The sequence below is a fragment of the Siphateles boraxobius genome, unplaced genomic scaffold (genome assembly GCF_051911475.1).
Source record: "Siphateles boraxobius isolate OS27281-9 unplaced genomic scaffold, OSU_SipBor_1 41, whole genome shotgun sequence".
Taxonomy (NCBI): domain Eukaryota; kingdom Metazoa; phylum Chordata; class Actinopteri; order Cypriniformes; family Leuciscidae; genus Siphateles; species Siphateles boraxobius.
Window position 1 is genome coordinate 4,032,283 of NW_027509042.1, and position 21,028 is coordinate 4,053,310.

General features: G+C 37.2%; 1 protein-coding gene across 7 annotated transcripts in view; it reads left to right on the forward strand.

The window, feature by feature from the left end:
* The window catches only part of ptprt (protein tyrosine phosphatase receptor type T), a 316,287-nt gene that overhangs the window by 50,845 nt on the left and 244,414 nt on the right, over positions 1–21,028 (forward strand). The gene's annotated exons all lie outside the window — the stretch shown is intronic.

Below are 21,028 nucleotides of genomic sequence, written 5' to 3' on the forward strand. Positions count from 1 at the left end.
TTTCACTTTCTATGACCATACGCACACCGGCGGCACCATTCGGCATCTGTCCAACTGAGACTCCAGCTGTTCAAAATCATGCCGCGCCACAGCGTCACCCACATAATGATTTCCATTACACGAGAGTAGATGTTAAAACTTCATGCTGATTTGATAGATAAGCACCAACTAAGACGTAGCTTTACAGTAACCTATGCTTCTCCATCCATTTACGCTTCTTTCCATCTGGTGACGTGAATCTCCTTCTGTCTGGTGTTAATAGCTACAGTGTATTGCGCGTCAGCACACACAACGGCTGCAACCACAGTGCGGTCTCCCCATAATAACCCTCTGGATTGAGCGGAGTAGGGAACATCTCTCGGGTCTTCAAGTGGGCACCTTCCGTCCTCAGTGTTTCGTCGACTAGCCCACGACACCTCAAGAGGGCTCGACAGTGACTCTTGCATCCCAGAGTCACCCCCCTCCGTCCCCCACTCAACTCAGCCCAGCTTACTGACCTCTACTTCCCTCTTGCTGCTGAGACCTAACCACAATCTCACAATCTCTCCGCAACCCAACCATACTCGCCAACCCGTTTTACTAAGGCTGTCGAGCCCCACTGGTGCGTTAATATGCAGTTTCAGTGGCAACGGTTCCGTATGGCATACCACCTACCACAAAACACAATATCTGCCCAACCACCCGTCATTCACGCAATATACACAGGAACGTAATGACTGTAAATACTATACAACCTATACAAATAAACCAACAGTTGCTGCTGAGACCGAACCAATATCTCACAATCTCTCCGCAATCCAACCATACGCGTCAACACGTTTGACTAAGGCTGTCGAGCCCCACTGGTGTGTTAATATGCAGTTTCAGTGGCAACGGTTCAGTATGGCATACCACCTACCGCATATAGTTAACATTAAAATTAAAATACAACGTTTTGGGACAAATATATGTACGTACTGACTTCACCCTAGGAGATAGTGTATTGTGCATTCAGTAACAGGTTTGTTTTTGTGGCTTGAATAAATATGCTTCATGTAGAGAAATAAAATAGATCGCCCTTTCCGTTTTCGCGTTTTTCTTCTTCAAATACCTTAATTCAAACTCATTGATGCCACTTTGTTCTTTATTTAAGTGAACTTTGTCCTGTATGGTGATTAGATTCACTGTTTTGGACTGCCGCCTTGAAATACAGAATGACGCGACCGTAGTGCGATAAGCCTGCATGTGAGATGTCCGAGGCTCGGTGCGTGAAGCAACTTTTTCCAACCCGTTCTCATAAAGGCCGCATGTCAAAGACTTTCGGGCAAAAGCGCCTGACACCTTTATTTCTACATGCAGGTAAACTCATGGCAATTATAAGAGAAGACAGAGAATTTTGTTTTAATTTCCATTTTTTTAGTGTTATCCGCAAACAGTGATTGACTGTCGTAAAGATGAAAGCAATACAATGATTCCAAATCAGGTTTAATAATAAATATATTTAAATCTAAGCTGTGACTTTGATAATCTGATTTATTTCTGATATTTTTGTTTTGGCTAGTAGAAGTTCTGAATGGCAGTTAACTTAAAAAATTAGCAGCCAAATTGGCTGGTGAGTGAAAAAGCTTATTTCAAACCCTGTGGAGAAGGCACGTTGGCCTCCAGTCTTTCTCGAAGTCTATCTCTTTCTCTCTCAGTCCATCTCTCTCTGAAGCTCGGCAGTAGTTCACGGTGAGACAAATGGCAATCAAGTTCGCTGTCACTCTCACTCAGCCATCTCCTGCAGTGCTCAACAACCTCTGTCTCACAGCACCCTTAAAGACAATAGAGTCAGCTACACAACTGCGTCTCTCCCCGTCAGCTTATTTAACCCCATTTGCTCCCTACACACTACATCTGACACCAAAGCACTCCGGCTTAAAAGATGCTTATAAAAGACATTCTTATAAATGACAATTTTTGGGGGTAGTGTGCTCCTTTCAAAGCGCTAGAAGTTTAGGATTACTCTATTGAAAGCACCTTTGCCAGAATGGGTACAGTGCTTTATAATGTGATTCCTGTTTAGGACACTGTATTGAGTCGCCACTTGATGTCCAAAGTAAAATCTGGGTCCTGAAGCAAAACCAGTTTAGATGCACTGTTTTGAGGAAACGAGGTCGTCAACAGCATCAAACAAAATCTAGCCGAAAACATCAAAGTCTAGTAATTTTTCTCTATTGGGGGCACTAGCATCAGGCCCCATCAGATAAAAATACACAAGCACTCATTAATAAATAAACGGCTGAAGAAGCACCATCTGCGCGTGTTGATGTCATCAGGATCTGATTGTCTAATCAAGGGAGGAAATTGGGCCGCGGCATGATCCTTCCGTCATTAAGCCCCGTGGAGACACACCAATATCAGTCTCTCCTCTCTGATTGTAGGTGGCACTTAATACAGTGTTCAGTGAATTACACCCTGGATGCAAAAGACCTGATGAAAAGGAGCAATTGAAGAGTGTTCAATTGTATTGCTCAGAGGTTGCTCTTTTATAGCTCAGGAGACCTAATCAAAGACTTTATATATAAAAAGATGACGCACTCATGTTCCTATGAATGGGAAAAAAAGTTCAACGCGCAATATGATGGAATAAATCCCGCCTTCTAAATAAAAGAGCCAATCACTGATTGGTTAAGTCATTGCGTTAAAGGGACTTTTTTGGAAGTCTGCTTCTTTGCGAAATAAGTGATACTTAGATTACAGCCAGTGTAGAACAACCTAAATTCCATGATGATGGAATTAATTATATCTAGAATAAATACCAAGTTCTGGCATGAAATTCTAGATGGGGCAGGCTGACAGGTCCTTAACTCATTTGGTAGTGATTGCATTGTCATCTACATTGCGCAGCTGATTCATTGCTGTTGTATCAGCAGCCAATGAGCTGCGGCTCAATATTCAAATATTGGTAGTGTTTGCTGTTTGCAGACTGCAGTGCTCTTTCAGATACCCTCCACCTTCCCTAGCTCCACCTGTATAGATCTGCTATAGGGTTATTACATGTATGTTACATGTGCAGCAGCATGTCTGTGAATGTATTGGCGGTAGCAAGTCTCTGTACTTGCTCTATAGCAGCAGTGTAACAGATTTTTTCCGCCAAGAACAAATACATTAATATTGCCATATCCATTACCATGTGAATCTCTATTACCATGCCAGTCTCTTGGAGAACTAAAATATGGAATCATAATATGATCTTGAAAGAATTTAAAGAGCAATGTTTTAGGTCATATTGAGATTTTAAATGTCAACTTCAGTATCTTGGCAAGAGTGTGTGAGAGAATATTAGGATATTTGTATTAGAATAAATCTTTTGGATTTAAATACTTATCTCCTTTTCCTCTCCATTTAGTCTCATTGCTGCCTAGGAGAATCAATTGCTATAATATGGAGGTATCATTTGTGTTTTGTTTTCTCTGCGGGCAGAGCAAAAGGTAGAGAGATAGAGAAAGAAAGGCGACTCAGGTGGGGATGAAGGCACCTTAATGTGTTCTTACAGGAAGTGTAATGAAGCCTGTCCGTCGCCACTGTTTCATTTTATTCCTCGGTGGACCGCGGGTCACTAGCATCAATACAATCCATTCCTCTCATTACCGCCGCCCTCTGAGGGCTTCAGAGACAAGCTCCTCCTGGGAAAATACATCTGTGAATGAGATGTTGTGGCCAGTGCACACGCTCTTATTGCTCTCAGAGAGGAGACCAATCATCACTCCGATGTCACACAAATGTTAATTATTATTATTATTATTATTATTATTAAATGTTAAGCGAGAGAATGTGCACCAGTACTTTTAGTTTGAGTTAATTCATGTAGTCAAACTCAACAGTGGCTTTAATGCCAAAAACATCTAATTTTAGGCTGCAATGTGCACATATGAATAGAGAAAGTTTCTGATTAAAACGTACAATAGTATTCATATGTTTTTAGACATCTGCTTTTGTGTTCCAAGGTAACAAAAAATGGTTTGGAGCAACATGAGAGTAAGTAGATGATGATAAAATTTTCCTTTTTGGGTGAACTATCCCTTTAAATGTAAGATTAGTCTGGGTATTTTTAGTCTGTGAGATTTGGGGTCACTAGTTTGTTCTTTGAAGGAAAAACAAAGTATCTTTTTGAACGGTTTAGACTGCGTTTATAGCTTTGCTATGTGTTCGAATTTTTTTTTTTTTTTTTACTTTTTGGACCTTTAATGAACTCACAGAGGCCATTTATTTCCAGATGTATTTACTCTTTGACGGACACATGAAAGACCATGGCCTAATTTTTAATATTTGATTATCATGTCTTTATGATATTTGTCCTACTATTTCTATCATCTGATTGGTCAGAGCTGTCAACAGATGAATCAGAGCCAATCAAAAGAGCTGTCATTTAATCATGACAAATAATTTCTGTGTAGCCGTCCTCTTGGGTGTCCAAAGTCCCTCTGCATACTGTGCACTTTTTGAAATGGTAATTGAGTTCTGAATTATAGCTTGTCTGGGCAGTATTGCATTAATGTGCGTTACAGATGGTTGACGAGGGTAAATGGCTTTTTTAGCCTTTCACTTTTGCTTTTTCATATTTTTTGTCTTTTGTGATGATTTGAGGGCTCTCATGGGCAGCAGTGCTTGATTGTGAGTCTGATTTCTGTCCTCTAAGATTAGAAAGTGGGGCGGAAAAGGTTGCAATTGAAAAGAAATTGACAGGGAAGGAGCTCTAGGCAAGCAATTGCGAACACCCACTTACACATACACTTAATCATATAGACACACATAAAAACCAGTGTTGAGTGAATCTTTGAGTTGCTCATAATTTAAAGTAGTTAAGCTAGTGTGTTACACTACAAGCTAATGAATTAATTTAAATATTTTTGAAAATTGAGAATTGTAATTAAGATGATTTATGAACAAATTAATTCACGAAATGCCACTAATATAACTAATAAAACACATTTATATAATTGAGTAAAAACATAGTGATCAAATTGTATAAGTGGTTTGTGACAATCTGCCATTTTAAAGTGGTAAAGTCTTATCTGGTAATTTGGAAATACTGAGTAGGTGGTTTTGTACATTAAACAACAGTGACTATGCTCAAATGTTACACAGAGAGAGATATAGAGAATGAGGTAAGCTGGGTATCCAGCAGCACATTGTTATGAATGAGATTGACAGGTCAAAAGAGACAATAGACAGAAATAGAGAGTGATAGGCAGAAAAAGACAGATAGATGGAGATGATTGAGAGTGAGGTAGTGGGTTTAGCAGCATATCCCAACACACATCAGTCTTGTTTACTGATTTCCAGGCTCCAATAAAGCAAAGCTATAGCCTCTATGAGTCTCCTGTTGCGAGCTGCCGGAATCACGCTCTCACACTGGGGACCCGACTGCTAAGAGCACTCCGCTCCTCCCTTCTCTCACTGTTTCGATCTTCCCGTTTGCTTTTTCTTCCCTCTGCTTTCTCGCTCTCCCCCTCCCATGTCTCCCAAATTCATCACACCTTCCCCTGACACGCTGCTTTCATTAAAGCCCCGCTCGGGCCCTCTGCTGACTTAAATGTCTCTGCTCTGGTTTACCTGCCTCGGTGAACATACTCCCAGTGATGCATTCACACTTTCAGACTCACACACACTCTCACTCACTTGGTGGCTTGGGTCAAGAATCAGAGCTTGTGATTAACAGGACAAAAACATGCATCTGTTCTCGCCAGGAAAACAGAATGTTTTTTTGTCCATGTCTGCTTTGTTTGGTTGCTTGTTTATGCCTCACTTCTCATCGAAGAGCGAATTAGGATTTAAAGAGGTTTAATTATGCAATTTTATTATTTAATTTGCCTCCCTGAAGTGTACTTATAACGTTAGTATAGTTTTTTTTTTTTTTTGAAAAAAACAAACATGAGTTTTGTTTTTAATGTTTACATCCTCACGATTGGGTGGGCCAAGTTTATGATCACTGTTAGCATGTAAATGTGGGTGAGCATATGGTAATTTTTTGGGTTTCTGATGTCCATTCTAACGAGTTTTTGTTGTTCAGTTTAAGAAGTTTAGTTTGTTTGCATTTTTTTAAAGTGAACTCTTATCTGAAGAGTAAGGCAAACCTGATTCCTCATGATGTTTTTGCGTTAATGATCTAAAATGTCTATATTTTTCATTTAATTTTGACTTCACAAATTTACCTGTTCTCCCTTCGGTTTTTTTAAGCTTGGGAACCTAAATTTCCTTTGCATTAGATTCATTAGAAATACCGTGTGTGTGTGTGTGTCTGTCTGTCTGTCTGTCTGTCTCTAGGTTGTTGAATTTGACAGACAAAACATGCTTGAAGGCCCTGTGATCGCCTGCCAGGAACACAGTGTCTCTCCGCTCGTACAGCACCTCGTAAAGTGAAATGCTTAATCTTTCCGACCTCCCTTTATCCCTCAATATTTTTTCAATATATCCCCCATTTTTCATTGTCCCCATATCGCTCACATTCTCATCTCCTCTGTGTAGTAATCCTTTTATCTCTGTACTTGGATAATACAATTTTCTGATCATTTGTCGGGATGAAGGAGTTTCTGTTATCCATCACTCGTAACGAAGAAATTTGTTGTCTGATGACGACCTTGAGCGGTGTGTGGTTGTGTGGTCACTTTTTCCTTTGTACGCATAGAGAAAACAGGGATGGGTAACCATAAGTCAATGCCATTGTTTGACCAGCAGAGCATTTAAAAGCTATTGCTGTCAGGAGCAATATGGCCCCAGAGAGAAATGCAGAAAGTTGGTGGTACTTTTCATGCTGAGTATAGTAAGTTTTATGCAGCACTACCTCAGTAAGAACAAATCAGTGGTCTTGATCTTGCTTTAAGAATAGCATGCGGTGCAGTAATCATACTATAATGCATTACATAGGTCATTCAGTTCTTAAGGTTGATGCTGTATGGGAGTTCTGAAGACATGTAATGTCTATGTCTATACAGAGCAGTATATTTAAAGAGGGATGTTCCAGCTTTCTCACACAGAAAACATGAAATTAAATTAGTGGGTTTTCTAATAATTACATATCATATCCAATACATTTTATATATTTACATAATTAATATATTAATGTTCTAAAATATAGAACATGTATTTTTTTTCACTATATAATTGTCCATTTATGTTAATTTTGTTGCAAAAATCTCTCTTGAAATAGTTGTTAATAATCCTTATCCAGTGCTCATAAATTACTGGAAAAGTTATGGTCAATTTAAAGTCAAAAAGTCAATTCATTGATCAAAAGATGTAGCAACCTGGAAGTTTATTTCAGAGCTGTAAACATTATGCATAATAGAAAAGTATTGAAAGTTCCCTTTCGAGAGGTCTCTCGTATTGCCTAAGTAGCTTACGCTATGGGAAAACTCCTTTTCTCGAGAATATTGAAGCCAAATTTTTGAAACGCAGTGCAGCTGCACAGCAGACACTAAGCTGAGCGTCTAGAGCGGTCATTGGCTGTGCTGCGGCAACTGCACGAACCTATGGCGAGACGGCTCATGCGTGCGAACCAATCAGGTCGCTTTTGCCAATCAGGTCGCCAAGGCGCGAAGCGACCTGATTGGTTCGCGCGCATGAGCCGCCTCGCCATAGGTTCGTGTCAGCAGCACAGCCAGTGACCGCTCTAGACGCTCAGCTTAGTGTCTGCTGTGCAGCTGCACTGCGTTTCAAAAATTTGGCTTCAATATTCTCGAGAAAAGGAGTTTTCCCATAGTGTAAGCTACTTATGCTATACTCGTTCCCTTCTCTCAGGGAACCGAGGTTACATTAGTAACCGAGACGTTTTCCAGACGAGGAAAAGCCACCAAAAGTATATATATATATATATATATATATATATATATATATATATATATATATTTTTTTTTTTTTCTAGTAATGCCCACCTTTTTAAGTGAGCATTCATTTGAGAGAGCAGACGGGTCTTTAAATCTGTTCCCTTGTTGTACCAACCTTGAGTTGAGTCTTGCAGTTTTAAATTGTTTGCATGTGCATTTGTTAACCAAGATATTAAAATTGCTTAACATCATTAATGTTTATCAAGACAATGCAAACTAGATTTAGTCACAGAGATGGGGAATTGTTGTTCATTATATGTTGTATTAGTGATTAGTAGAGTTTTTTTTAAATAAACAAAGGAAAATATTCTGCATTGTAATTAAGCAAATACAGAGGCTAGCTAATTTAGAGTATTGCACATATGGGTGAGGAATCACACAACGGCTGTTGACAGTTTCAGTTTTTCTGTGCAAAATACTGTGTAATACTTTTTAAGTAGCACATTACATTACTGAATTACTATAAAAGTAACTAATTGTGTTTATCTATTCTTTTTGTTGAGTTCTACAATCATTCTTTTTGTGTTACTTTTGCCAAAATTCTCTCTCTCGCTTTCAGAAATATAGCACTGTAATTGGCTTCCAGGTGTTTTATTTTTTTCCCCCCAGTAGATAAATTTGACAAATAGAAAAGTAACATGTTTTTAGGAGTACGCTAGCATATAAATGACCTCAGATCTAATAGATATGGATAAGGTTTGAAAAGAAATCAGGGTGAGTACAAAATGAAAGCGTTTTCAGTTCCTTTGGGTTGACTGTCCCTTTAAAATCTCTCTTTTGAACATCTGTTTGGATTTTTCGCCTCTTGTTCATAAGCATGCTATTACAATTCAGCAAATTGTCCTCAACAAATCAGTTAACTCTCTTCACATTACATCTGTTTGAAATGATTTTATGAGACAATGCACCTTATGTTCCACCAAATTTCATTCATGGGAGCCATTTCTTCACTGGAATAGTTTAATCTGAAATAATGTGACCAGAAAGATTACATTGGGCTGGCAGAGAGAAGGGCATAATTAATTTGATGGTGACTTAATAAATCCAGGGTGACATATGAGGCACTGCAAGGCATGCTTAATGAGAGCGGGAATAAAAATGAGAGAGAATGAGAGAGAGCAGAAATGTTCTACTGTCTCTTTCCACAGATTGTGAAGCAGACAGCAGAGCTCTGGGCGATGAGAGGGCCACTTTACAGCTGAAATTAAATACAGCAAGAGAGCTTCAACTCGGAACAGTTGAACCCAGTAGATCTATACTGATCCTGGATTTAAAGTGATGTAACCTCAGTCTCTCGCCAAGAAAGTTTGGGTCCAGTTTGTGACAAAGGCTAAATTCAGGAAGTGTTAGTTATTGACTTTTTTTTTTATCTGGTGGTTTTCAGACCCAACAGGACACTAATTGCAGGTATGTGTACCTTGCTCAGATTGGGATTTAGTCCACAGTGCCTACTACACATTAGATCACCAATTTGATCTTGCTGTTCAGATATCATGTGTACTAGTGAAACTCACAAAATTTCTCAACATCATGTCTGTGTCATATATTACCCCAAAAATCAAAAGAAAGAAATAAGAAAATAAATTTTTAGAATTATTTAAATTAGATTGACATTATTGGCATGGCATTATTAATCTTATTTGAAACCTTTTACCTTGCTCAGACCGAGGTTTAGGCCACAAAAAGTAGATTTGCATTCCTAATATCATGATTCATGTGTACCTGTTGAAAAGAATCTAAAGAACATGTCTGGGTCATATATCTCACCTCATTAATCAAAATAAATAAATAAGATTTTGGTTTGCAATATTATATTCGTGGCAATATTAAGCATATTTCCCACCCAAGTTGTCATTACTGAAATGCAAAAAAAAAAAATAGTGCCACTATTCTGCTTTTTCGAATATTATCTTCCATATCTTCCATACGGAAAAAAACAACAACGCCATTGTTACTGTTCGTACCACTGTGTATCGAGTGCTGAGGAAACCTCTGGAGCTGAAATTCAGATATGGTAATGGACGTTTAGTTTTCAACATGCACTGTAAACGGTAGAACAATCACAACAGACTGAGCCATCTGACCAATAAGAGCAGAGAAGGCTCTTGGAGAGGAGGGAGAGACTGAATCTTTGAAAGAACCATTTTCAGACACTTTGAGATATGAGGTGATGTGCAATGTATGTTATGCAAAAATTTAAGTTTTTTTTTACCTTTAAAAAACAAAACAAAACTTTTAAAATAGCATAATAGGGGCACTTTAAGTAATTAAACTTCATGGTATTTTTTTGTAGTTGGTTTTTGTTGATTTCAAAATAGTCATTTACTGTAATTCAGTAAAAATATCATTGTATTAGAGTCATTAAAATCCGATGTAATGAATTAAAAAATCCCTCAAAAGTAAACGGCATTACAGCAATGTGAAATTTGGAGGGAAATGTGCATAAATCTAAATTAAAAATAAATGCCTCAATGCAAAAAAATCGAACGCACCTAGAACAGAACATTTTTTAAATGTAAATTTTGTAATCATTTCATACAAAGTAAAAAAAAAAAAATACTGTATATTCTTTCAATTTCTTTTGATTTTGGGTTTAAATGTGATGACAGCTTTTTTTTAGATTCAGCCATATACATCAGTACATCTGTGAAAGAAGGCTTCATCTGCTAATCATATTTTGAGTACCGACATCTAAAAATATATCAGTTTTCCGTTCTAAGTAATATAATTCATCAGCATGAAAGTAGGCTGTTTACATTAGCTAAATTGGTGATTAAAATGGAATTTATCTGTGGTCATCTATTCAGGGATTCAGAGCAACCTCATCTCATCAGATATACTTCATGTTTGCTAAGCGTATTAGGCTGTTCCTGTTTTGCACCTGTTGTTATGTCTTGCTAACTGCCTCATGTAACGTAATGCTTAATGACTATTCATTATAGAATGACCACTAGGCTTTTAAGTACATATTATGTGTATATTGCATGTGTGAGAGTAGCTTGTAGTATTGAAAGCTGGGAGGGCCAAACTAAACAGTCAAACTCGGCAGATGCTTTACAAGAAAAAGGGACACCCTCTGGTCTCATTTTTCTCCCAACTACTTTTAGAAAGACTTGCCAATAGTATTACAACTTCATTATAGGAGTTCAAAGCACAGAAATTGTGTTTCCAGCTAAAAAGGAGTATTACTTTGCCCTTAGAACTCTGTTCTTGATCTCTGTTCAAGTTCAAAAATAGCATCCTATATCACAACGCACAACACAAACCTTCTATATGGCTTTCTTAGTTGCTACAAGTCATTTATCGTAAGTCTTTGTCCTCCTTTACTGTTTTGTTAGCCTGGTTATCTTCTTCTGTGTGTGTTCATGCACATGTGTGTGTTTAGACTGTAACCATTGCTTATCAGCAGATATAATATGGTGGTTCCAGCTGAATGCTCTCTTTGTCCTCCTTGCAATCAGACCCCAGCGTGGCCTTTGTTGACGGAGCATTTCTCTCCAGCCCTCGGGAACAATGAAGGCTCATCTAAAAGCTTGATTCAAGAGTGGCCGTCCAAAACCACCAGGCTGGGCGTATGTGCAATATTGAATAGGCCCTCTGAAAGCACTGACCTTTTCTTTTGCCAAACCAACAACAGATTTCACTTTTGCTGCTACCTTGGGGACAATTATGCATCTGCTTTCCTCCCCCACTCATGTCTTACCTCTCTCTATCTCTCACTCTCTCTCTCTCTTTTCCACATTTGTTGCATTGTGTTAGCGGAAGGTCAACTGCCTCAGTGTGCTTTGAATCATTCTCGTTTCACAGAGAAAGCCTGAGTTTAGGAGGCTTGCAGCCTTTGGGAAAAGACTGAGATGTCATCTTTGATATTTTGCAGAAAATGACTCGTTCCTTATGTCTCAGTTAAAGCTTCCTCTGATCTTAAATGAACACTTCTCCTTTGTATTGCATGTTTAGGAAACATGTCACCATCCAATGCTCATATATTTTGCCCCATTGCAGTTGTTGTAGATTTTTCCCTAAACCTAACTACGTACCTGGAACCTAATTACTTTCGCAAATAAATTTATCTGGGGCATCCAGTCAATACCCAAGCGTCTACAATCGACACTTAACGAAGCAACTCCAATCGACACTTAATAACCTTTATACTCTAGCTTCTGCGTCTTCCGTCGACAACCGGGCGAGTTCCCTAACACTAACTTACTTGCTTCCCTAAACTGACCTGCTGCGCAGCAGTAATATCAGACAGACTTAAGCAAATGTCCTTTAAATGCTTTTAATTACGGCCGGGAGAGTTCTCGAGCAATACTCAGAGAATCTCCCAAGAAGAAGCAAGGCCAGAGGATTTCAGACAATTTCCATTGAGAATCACACCAGTAAACACGAATACAACAGTTTTTATAGTATGGGGGTATGGCAAAATGACATACATTACCCCAAGTTTTCAAACCTAGACATCTGTCTAGTTTCATTTCCCATATATGTTATTTAAACAAACACACACTCAAAGTCACAAGTTTTCAACTAAAGGGGAAACATACATTTCAAATTCAAATGTTAGATGTTAAATAAGGTTAGATGTTAAAAACATGGTTAGTTTTAATATACAGTCTAAAATTTCCACCACAGTTCCCCTCTCTGGTCATATTCAAACACGACCACTAATCTAGATTTTTAATTCTTCTAATCAATTTTCCATACCTGCATGATCCCAAGTCAGTTACTTTAATACCATCTGTTATCGCTAACCATTTTCATGTTTCATCTTTTACTTTATAATACCTGTAAGATATTCCTTCAATCAACATCCTAAGCTGTAATGAAAATACAACCAATTTCCAATGTTATCACATACACATACCATATTCTCATCTATTCATCTCCTTCCCAACATTATCTTCCAGCAATCTAATTCTATCTTCAGTAAACAACTAAACATGCCATAGTACATTGCCTTTTAACTGTAGACCTTGAGTCAAGTTTCATCATTTTTAGCTAAATTTCGAATCGCATTGATCTATTAGGCCTTTAACAGGCTGATACTGTTGATTAACCATTTTCTTAACCATATTTTGTTAGCTTTTAATTCAAGCAGGTGATTGTTTTTTCCTAGACAGATCTATTTAAGGATCTGTGTAATAAAATGTAACCAAAAAAGTTCTATAATCTTTTCATTTTTATCCTTAACACTAATATCAACAATTCTATTATTTTGTTTCAAACAATGTCATTATTTTTAAATTAACTCTGTTTCACCCAGCTCTTGCCATGAGAATAGCCTTAGCTGGTGACATGCCATTTCATTTTTAACTACTTATCTTCCTACAATCCTATTTTCCAGAATTAACTGATGGACATAACTTATACTGCCTCTAATTTTTGGCAATGCAGAATATTTCATAATGGATCCATTGATCCAGATCATTAAATCTGTTACTTCATTGTGGATTTAGAAAGCTTTTCAGAATTTTTTTTATTAGCAAATATTCTAAAGAAAAAATTTCTCTGACTTGTCTAAACTGTTTAGACTAATTTTAATTTTAAATTGAACATGTTTGGGTATTATTGCTAAACAAGCAAGCACTGTTGCTGTCTTCCTAGAATAGACTAGACCCGCAGTCACCTCTCAGATATTTCTTTCGCTATTTTTGCAATTGGAAACACCTACAATATATTTAATGCAGTCATTCATCACTATAGAAGTTTACCCGATTATCTATTCGGACCTAGAATATATAGTAAGAAAGTAACGTATCACCTATTCTCTCTTATTAGAGAACAACTATTACAACTATTACATTTTTTTAGCATCTATGATGTCTGTACGAAGTTTCTTCGATAATAGTCCCTAGATTATTTATTATTTTTACAGTAATGTACCTAGTTAGAGTCCCTATACTCTACAGAATTTAAGAGATTTTCTTCTTCTCAATTTACATGTACCTGAAATAATTTCAAATTAATAAGTAATTAATCAAATCATGAGATCTACCTCAATACTCAGTCGTACAGTTTGATTGAACCAAATAAACATCAATAAACATCACACAAATAAGCTTAAACCATTAGTTGGTCCAGGTGTTTCTCCCAGGTGTGTTGATCATCTCGTTGTCCCATATAATATAAATATTTTGCAAGGTTTCACTGTTTTTTTAAGGGCATAAAGATTTAATTTGGTTTTGGAGAATTTGTACAGTCTTTACGTTTGGAGGTTCAACCTCACTTGTATGGTACATGTGGCGTTTCTTATGATTTGGTTGTATTAAAAACGTCAGCTTTTAATGTAAATCTATTATAGGTTATTGTTACTTTATTCATCTGCCAGATTTGCTAGGCTCCAACATTAATCCCTCACTACTATCCCAATCACCTGAGTACTGATGATCCGCACCTACAGCTCATTCCCACATCTATCACCCTCAGTATAAAAGCACACACTTCAGTTGCATTTATTGTCTAGTCTTGGACCTCAGATATCTTTCCATACTCTTGGACTGTATATGCACCTACCTCCTGTGATTACCTTCTTACCTTGTTCCTGTATTACCTGCCCTTGTGAACTCCAGTGTCTCTTCTGTGTTTCCCCATTCCCTGTAAGACATTTCAGTTAATAGTTAGTTCATTGGCCACAAAAAGGTGTGTGTGGTTGTACTCACCAGTTGAAGACTCCAGCTCATATGTATCCTGTTGGTCCATTGACAACCTTCTACTTAAAGTGTTCACCTCAACCATTATCATCACTTACCTGTTTGAGATTGTCCTGCAAATAACTGTTACTTTCCACCTCTCTCTCTCAGTCTGTCATATCCTAACCATATCTTAGACCTCTGAATGCTAACATGCATGTTTTCTTACACATGTTGATGTGCTTATAGAGTGCCGACTAAACCGCATTTACACAAACTAATGTTGTTCATGCTGTCATTAACCAATATGTAACAAATGTCAGACATTTTTTTGTTGTTTGAATTGTGCATCCTTCAAAAAATTGATAACATCTGAGGTTAACCAAGGCTTTATTAAATCCTCTGTAACAGGGTTTTGGTAGTCCACAAGGAAAGCTAGGTTAGATACAGCTGTTATTTTCTATTTCCTTTTATTTTATCTAATGGAGGCCTTCACTGGGTAATTTAAAGGTAATACGTGCAGTGCATCTACGACAAGAAGCCTTTTCATTGGTCCTCAAGACTTTCTACACAGCTGCACATGGTCTGCCAGTACTTCTGTATCACTTCCATTCTCTTTTCTTCCTTATCACAGACAAAGTGTCATTTGACCTACTTTTATTTAATTTTTTTTACAAATAAATCCCTCCCTTTTCTCTCTCTCATTGCTGCTCTGGAAGTTATAGTGATAGAGTATAGTATAGAGAGAGAGAGAGAGAGAGAGAGAGAGAGAGAGAGAGAGAGAGAGAGAGAGAGAGAGAGAGAGAGAGAGAGAGAGAGAGAGAGAGAGAGAGAGAATTATTTCTATCTCCACCATGTCAAATCCAGAGGATGTGTTTTCTTTTTTCTTTCTTTTTTAGTACCACCACACCTTTTTGCTTAAGACTGGCTTTTTTCATCTTCTCTTCTCAACCCAATCCTCAAATCTTTTAAGTGCTGAAATTTTGTCTGGATAAACTGAATGAAAAGCAAGAAAAGTACTGTGTGTATTTGCCCATGGTCTTTATGGCCTTTATGAGTTCAAGTTGCAGTATCAACTTGGTGTCAAGTTGAAACTGCATTCGCATTCCATTTTACTTCTGTCATTTGACGTAGTGAAAGGTCAGTAAAACTGTTGTTCAAATAGAAACAAAGGACTTAAAGCTCCACTGTATGAGTTTTTTTTACAGAGAAATCAAAAGTTCACCCTTCAGAACGTCTCAATGCATCCCATATGAAACGGCAACTTTTTTTCTTGTTGAATATTTTATGTAACTTTTAATGCATTATAGAAGGAAAATAGTTTGTAAAGACATTTCATGTTGATTTAGCCTGATTAAATCTGATTTAATATCTCGACGGTGTTATTTTATGTATTTTCAGATTTCATTTTTATTTTAGTTTGTTTAGATATTTTGTTTTTCCCCCTATATTTTATTTTTTTGTTTTTTATAAACAAAGTTACATACCTTTAATTATTTTTTTTCAACTTTTGTTTATTTCAACTTTTAATTTAATTTTTTCATCTAATACTTATATTTTATTTTCCAGATTCATTTAAATGAAGGAAAAGGAGAATGACAACAGTCTCTTTTATTCGTTCGATTTTTAACAAGCTGTCACGTACCACTGAACACATCAAGATGTTGTTGAGATTACAATTGTGTTCAGAACACGTTCTCCCTAAATTGAATCACCGATTATTGAAATATATGTAAAATGAAAGTGTTCTCATCCTCAAGAGTCAGTAAAGAACAAAATAATGTGTGTTTGCTGAGAATTACATCACTGTTCAAGATCTAATTATGTCTGAAGAACATAAATCTGCAATATTGATATTTATTACGCTTGTGCATTTGTTGAAGGCAGACAGGTGATTTATCTCAATGTGTGAGTGTGCCTTGCACCTTCTCTCGCTCTCCGTTCTTCTAAGCTTCCTGACAGAATTTCATCAGATTTGTGGTTACATGCATTCTTCATGAGAGATGCCTGCTGGAGTCATTAGCTAATTATGGTCATGATTTGATCATTTATGGATTAGTGCACAAGGCCCAGTGTTAACTATACATTGCATGCTGGCTTGCCTGAGTTATGGACTTCAATTTGTAATATTTGTTGTTTTATATATAAATAACATTGAATCTGTGTGCCGTCTTGCACATGTTTGATGGAAATCATCTGGACAGGCTAATGCACACTAAATATTACCTTTGGACAGGTGCCCAGGTGTTTGCATTTTGCTCTGTAGACATCTGGATTGACCCCTGAAAGCTCTTTTAATTATATGCTGGAAGACATTTTGCATCAAGCCTCGAGATTTGAGATTGGAATGAAAATGGCAGAAGCAGGATGGTTGTTTTGAGGAAATGTATCTTAAGAGTAAGCTTTAGGAATCCACTCTACGCACCTAAATCATTTAAATTTTTTCATTCGCCAGACACTCTTATCCAAAGTGACTTACAGTACAAAAGAGGAACATCAGTAGCAATTTATCATTAGAGCCAAGAGCCACATTGTGAAACCTTAATATAATTTAAAATAACAGTTTTTTTATTTGAATATATTTTAAAATGTATTCCTGTGATGGCAAAGCTGAATTGCTCCAGTCTTAATTGTCACATGATCCTTCAGAAATCATTCTAATATGCCGATTTGCTGATCAAGAAACATTTCTTATTATTATCAATGTGAAAAACAGTTGCACTGCCAAATATTTTTGTAGAATCTGTCAATTTAATGCATCCTTGTAAAAAATAAATCTTGCTTTTGAATGGTGAAAATGAAATGTAGCTTTTCTTTTATATTGTGTAACAAAAAATACATAGAACATGTATTGTTTTGCAATTCGTTAAAACAAGTGAATGTGAACAAGTGCATTTTAAATGTTTGTTACTTTTCTATTAATTCAACTTACCTTTGTAGTAAAAATATTGTTGGTTTTTATGACAAATTACTTGATGCTCTTCGTTTGAAAGTCATTTTTGGATAAAAGGGTCTGCTTAGTGAATAATTGTAAATATACTCTCTCAGTCTCTCTTTTTAATAAAGTATTCATGTAGAACTACCCAGTGCAACACCATATCAGCCCCCTAAGTTACGACAGTGTGACAAACTAGATTGTTCCTATTACAAAAGCGATCTACATAGCAAGTGACTTGATATGCATGCAGTTACAGTACCTTTTTTAGGAGTAACATACGTATTGGAGTAATAATGTAACATGTTTAACTTTAAAATGTAAAACTCCTGTCATTGCCTTCGACCTCTACTATTGTTCTTTTCACAAGTTAGAAAATGCAATGCCGCTGAAAGATAGGATAACATACATTTTGCTGGTGTCATCTTTTCCCTTGGGTTTACGGTTCTCACTCTAGATACCTGTGAAGAGAAATCACTATCATCAAACCAGAGGAAGAAGAAAAAGAGAGACAAAAACAGCATCCTGCCCCAAAACAGGATAAATGTCTCCCAGAATTCCCATTTTCCCTCCTGGCCTCACAACAATTGGCCAGAGTTTGATAAATGACAAGCCTACAGGACCAATGACAGTTTTGTTGCTCAGGGATATTTTTATACCCAGTAGGGTTTTTAATGATAGATAGCCTCTGGTATGAAAGGCCTGCCTCCTTTTTTCCTTTTGTCCTATTTGTTCTGTCACAATCTAAAATTAGCTAATGTGATGGCAGATAACCAACACTTTGCTTCTACCTCAATCTCTTTCAGTTACATACATTTTTTGATGTCTAAATTTAGTGAAAAGCAAAAGAGATGCTTTTTTGTTTTTGTAAAATCCCCTTTTTTCTTTTCTCAAATGAGATCTCTTTACTATATCAGTTATATCAGTTTAGATGAGGTGCTGTTCAATGGAAGAATGCTTCTCAGAGGTTTCTCAACAATGTCTCAAATTTTACAAAAATAAGGTTCTAAGATACAAAATTCTGCAATAACAAGGTCAGAAATCTCAATATAAACTCAAACATTGTCTTCAAATTCTTGTTATATTAACATAAACATCTGAGAAAATGTTGAAACGTATCCTGATATGTCCAAGAGCAATCTCTGAGCAATAAAATGTTTTCTGATTAGTTGTCCGTACCAAAGTTTCTCAGCTGAAGTTTTTATTGTGTTGGTGTCTGTGACCTCATCATTAGTAGATGATCTCAGGCACATCCGACAGCAACACATCCGACATCCGACAGCAAAAGGTTAGCACTTTGTTAGTGTTTGCACCACTGAGTGTATCTGTTGACACTAATAAAGTGTGTGTAAGTGTGTGTGTGTTTCTGTGAGTGAGTGAGAGAGCAGAGAGGCTACTGAAACATTGTGTGTGTGCGGGCATGTCTGGATCGATATCACTACACACACTGTTTTTAGCCCTTGTCAGTTGCATGATGCGGCGTGTCCAACGAAGTGTAAGGTTCCAGTTGAACCATTGTATCATGACTGTGTGTGTGTCCTAAAGTGCTGTAAACCCCAGGCTCGTGATGCTCTCCATGCCACCACTGAAGCAGAACAGAGCACTGGGCGATGTTCCAGTTGTAGGTCATTATCCCCTATGCCATACATGCTGATTCCTGCCAAGTGCACTTCCCTTTCACTGACTAATACACTCTACTAAGTAATCTTGATGCCACCATCTAGTCGAGAGAATCTTTCTTACCCTTTGTTTTTGGCTCTTATTTATACTTACTTTATGCCCTAGATGAGTACTAGCTTTGTTGGCTTGTCTATCTGGCCAGGGGTCGAAAACTCCGGAGTAGTGTGTGTGGACGGCGGGCGCAACTGTAGCGAAGGTTATGCATTTTAAAATGAAAATGCACTGGTGTAAAACGTATTCCACAGACTGCTCGGAAACCGATGCTCTCGAGCCAAATATGGTTCTTTCAGTGAGTAGGCCTATATGGCTCGTCAGCAATTTTTAAACTTTTTTTTCAGTAATAAAAGGTAGTGTGTCAATTCAATTAAAAATCAACATATCACATACAGGTGCTGGTCATATAATTAGAATATCATCAAAAAGTTGATTTTATTTCAGTAATTCCGTTAAAAAAGTTAAACTTGTATATTATATAGTCTCATTACATGCAAAGTGAGATATCTCAAGCCTTTATTTGTTATATACTTTTGATGATTATGGCTTACAGCTTGTGAAAACCACAAAATCAAAATCTCAGAAAATTAGAATATTACATGAAATCACAGAGTAATTACACAGGAATACCATGGTCATTGAACCAGGTTTTGGTTCTTTTGGCAGTGTGGGCAGGTGCAAATCCTGCTGGAAAATGAAATCAGCATGAAGTGCTGTAGGAAAAATGTCCTGGTAGACGGCTGCGTTGACTCTGGATTTAATAAGCAAATTTTGCAACTCATTTGGAAACCAAGGTCCCAGAGTCTGGAGGAAGAATGGAGAGGCACACAATCCAAGATGCTTGAAGTCCAGTGTGAAGTTTCCACAGTCTGTGTTGGTTTGGGGAGCCATGTCATCAGCTGGTGTTGGTCCACTATGCTGTCCACTCAACACAGCCGTTTACCACGACATTTTCATAGCACTTCCTGCTTCCTTCAGCAGACAAGCTTTTTGGAGATGCTTCCTTCATTTTCCAGCAGGATTTGCACCTGCCCACACTGCCAAAAAAACCAAAACCTGGTTCAATGACCATGGCATTCCTGTGTAATTACTGTGTGATTTTCATGTACTATTCTAATTTTTTCAGATTCAGATTTTGTGGTTTTCACAAGCTGTAAGCCATAATCATCAAAATTATAACAAATAAAGGCTTGAAATTTCTCACTAATTTTGTCTTATTTTTGAATTTACGAGTGCAGCTTCTGTTTTCATTTTCACCCAAGGTGGATCCATCCTGATTTTTATCCGTAAACGTCTTGTCTGTCGCTGGGATTTGTGTGCCTCAGCTTGGCTTTCAGCGGCCATCCCTGTGTGAAAGCATACGGACAACCTCAAATAACCGGCTGACAAAATCGCTTGTGGCTCACTCTCAAGGGCCCAGGACTGCACTTCCCTCTGTGAGGTTGAAGAGTTCAGCTGGAAACATTTTATAGCAGCAGCATAGGCGAGAGTGTCCAATTGCTCTCAAAGGAGCAGTAACAGGGACTACTTAAGCAGCAACGGACTTCTGCCCGCCATAACAGTTAACAGAAGCCAAGATATCTCTACCAAACTGGCAAGACAAATCTCTGTAGGTGTCAAGATGGTTAGAGCAATGATCAGTGGTGGATGATATAAGCAAAAATATCTTATATTTTGGTCGATGACAATATATATTGCACTATATGATTCTTTTTCACTTGTTTTTAAATGTGCTTTATAAACAAATGTGACTGACTGACTGACTGAAGTAGTATACGTATACTTTTATATATACTGTATTATACTTTTTTATCCATTAAAGTCAGGCTTAACACACATTTAAATAAGTTTGTTTCGTTTCAAAAGCATTTTTACCCATAAATTAATTATATTTATTCTATTGCATATAAACCAGAATTTATATGTATTGCATGTGTTTTGTG